This window comes from Schistocerca americana, chromosome 6 (assembly GCF_021461395.2).
Source record: "Schistocerca americana isolate TAMUIC-IGC-003095 chromosome 6, iqSchAmer2.1, whole genome shotgun sequence".
Lineage (NCBI taxonomy): Eukaryota > Metazoa > Arthropoda > Insecta > Orthoptera > Acrididae > Schistocerca > Schistocerca americana.
Window position 1 is genome coordinate 90654373 of NC_060124.1, and position 3633 is coordinate 90658005.

Here is a 3633-nt window from a genome sequence, read left to right on the forward strand (position 1 = left end):
CACTGTACCACACAGGCAGCTGGTAGTAAAATTGCGTGCTAATGGAATATCTTCTCAGTTATAAGACTGGACTGGTGATTTCCTGTCAGTGAGGTCACACAGTTCATAGTAATTTATGGAAAGTCATCGAGTGATGATGTTTGTTTTGTGGGGTGCTCAACTGCGCGGTCATCAGCGTCTGTACAAAGTCCCATTTTTTTTCACAGTCCAATCTAGTCACTGCCACGAATGATGATGATAATGTTGAAATGATGAGGACAACACAAACACCCAGTCCCTGGACAGATAAAATCCCCAACCCGGCCGGGAATCGAACCCAGGACCCCTTGATCCAGAGGCAGCAACGCTAGCCACTAGACCACGAGTTGCAAACAAGTCGTCGGCTAAAATGGAAGTCATTTCTGGCGTTCCCCAAGATAGTTTTATAGGCCCTCTGTTGTTCCTTACGCATACAAACGATTTAGGAGACAATTTGAGCTGCTGTCTTAGGTTGTTTGCAGGTGATGCTGTCGTTTATCGTCTAGCAAAGTCATCAGAAGATCAAAACAAATTGGAAAACCATTCAGAAAAGATATCTGTATGCTGCGAAAATTCGCAACTGACCCTAAATGATGAAAAGTGTGAGGTTATCCAGATGAGTGCTAAACGGAGTCTGTTAAACTTAGTTTACATGATAAATCAGCCAAATCTAGACCGTAAATTCAACTAAATACCTAGAAATTACAATAATGAACAACTTAAATTGGAAATAACACATAGAAAATATTGTAGGGAAGGTGAATCAAAGACTGCGTTTTATTGACAGAACAATTAAAAAGTGTAGTACATCTACTAAAGAGACTGCCTACACTACACTTGTCCGTCCTCTTTTGGAGTACTACTGCATGGTCTGGAATCATTACCAGATAGAATTAACGAAGTACATTGAGAAAGTTCAAAAAAGCGCAGCACGTTTTGTACGTTTTGTATTATCGCTAAATAAGGGAGTGAGTATCACCGACATGATACAGAACATAGGGTAGACCTCTTTTTTTTTAAAAAAAAAAAAGGCGTTTTTCGTTCTCCGGAAATTTCAAACACCTACTTTCTCCTCCGAATGCGAAAATATTTTATTGACGCCGACCTGTATCGGAAGAAATGATCATCATAATAAAATAAGTGAAATCAAAACTCGTACGGAAAGATATAGGTGTTCGTTTTTTCTGCGCACTGTTCGAGATTGGGATAATAGAGAAATATTTTGAAGGTGGTTCGCTGAACCCTTCGCTACACATTTAAGTGTGATTTACAGAGTAGCCATGTAGATTTGTAAGATGGCTGCCGGCCCTCGAAGTACTGATCATTAAATCATATTGCTAAACACCGATCTATAGAAGGGAAGGTAAATTTAGTATTATCTGATAATAAACATTATAAATATTTTTAAATGAATATCAAATTGTCATAGAAATAATAATAATACTGTATTAATATTAAATACCGTGGTTTTTCGGAATTGCAAAAATATGTTCAACATTTTTTTTAGTATTTCAGTTTCTAGTCTGAAATAGTTTTTTTTGTTGGCTTGTTTATGTTCGAATATGATCAAAATAATATTAGACTATCCGTTTAAAAATAAATAAAAATCAAAATTTCGTATTGTGTAAAGAATGTTAGTGATTCGGTAATGACCTTATTGAATGTAAGGAGCTGTACATTAAAGACAAAAGTGTATCATTGACCAGTCCCATTACAACCCCAAGCCCAGAAGCTATTTTTAAATATTTTAGTTTCGAAAAAGAACGCTTCCTTTTGCAACAGCTTTAGGTTCTGCTAGATAAGTCAGAACGGTTATGCATATGTCAGGGTAGCTCGATATCATCTCTCTTACGTCTTGTTATCGTTTGTTATTTTCCATAATTGTGCAGTGATTATATTCCAGGTGTCCTCTTAGAATAAACAACAGATCGAGAGGTGCCGCAACTTTTAAACATACAGGAATCCCGGCTACGGCCCACGCCGTTGCTTAGCATCAGTTTGAGAGGAGACGATTAGAGAGCAGCGCAGATGTGTCTGTCCCTAGTCAGCAAAGCTTAGGAAACACGTGAAATACAGTAAGTGGACGGCGCAATGATAGCAGTCAGAAGGCAAGTCATCAACGAACATGAGAAATCAGCCAGTCTGTGACACTCAAAACACAGGCGTAAAATTGGTTGCACCTTGCTGATGACGCCCAACAGGCAAATATGTATAAATATGCAGATCTCTTAACAAGGTAGTTATATCCAGGGGAATTTTATTTTGCAAACTAGTCATCCAAACTGTTTGTCACTCGTTGTTTGAAGTAGTTTGTCTTGGAGGACTCCGAATTTTAGAAATCTTGCAAGTATAGGAAAATCGGACTCCTACAAGTTCTCCACTCTCCTATGAAATTCCCATGCCAAGTCTGCTTCTGTATAAACTTGTATTGATAATGTTCAACCATCTGACTATGTCGACATGGTGTATTGAAACACTCGCTTTCCTTGCAAGTATTACACGAAATAATAAATCTCCATAAGAATTTCTTACACATTGTAAATGGATTTCATGCTTTAAGATCTATTTTTCTCTTTAAACTGATTTGTCTTTTGACTCAATCTGTCTGTTAACATGCGATACGAAATTGGTGCTTCTGGTGACAAATAGTTAAATTTATCGTATTTTTGTGAAATTAATTCGTATCCTCAATTCCAGAACAGATCAAACAGCGTTTGTTGGCTTCACATTTCTACAGCAGTAGATAGGTAAAGGTTGCTGCCAAATTTGGATATCAAACAATATTGTGCACAGTAGAGACAACACTATAGGCGTTACTGGTTAATGCTGCGTTTCATTTCGGTGATAATTTCTATCAATAAGCATAATTTCGCATATGGCCTCTTACGCATCTGTGTAGCCCGTGGGCTGACAGAGCAAGTAGTCCCCCCGACGACGAGTCCATTAAAGGCCCGACATACGAGCGATATATCTCTGTCATTCTTGCCACCAATATCGCCTGCCATCGGGCGTTCTCACCGATCCGCAGAAAAAGATTGATTTGAAAAGCGATTTTAACCAGTACTTCGAATGCCAATGAATCGAGAAGTTGAGTCCTGTTTAGCAGAAGTGGATTTAATCTGTTTATGTTGACTATCACTAGAAGGCAAAAAGAGAGCAGAATTCATTTGACTGATCGGTTTTAGTAGCTTTTCCTAGTCTCTGCTCAATTGTTGTTTGTCACTGTTTTTTCCTTTCGCTCCTTCGGGTGCCAGAAGGCTTCTTGTTCTTGGTTGGTTGCCCTGGTTATAATATATGAGCGTATTCTCGAACTATTAACAATAACTGAAAATCAACATCGTTTCAAATTAGACAAAAGCACAACGAATGGGATATACGGTGTAATAATGATAGATCGACAGCAAGAAACAAAAACAGTTGCAGCTATTTATCGATCCAGAGAAAGCCTTTGATAGCTTGCCTCGACCATTACTACGGCATGATCTAAGAGCGCACGAAGGACCTTCTGAGTTAACGAGCATTTCGCTCTCATTTAAGCATATGGCCAAAAGAGACAGCCTTCCAAGAATTGTGAAACGAATCCTGTCGTCCAAGACCGTGTGCCACAAAGAGCGC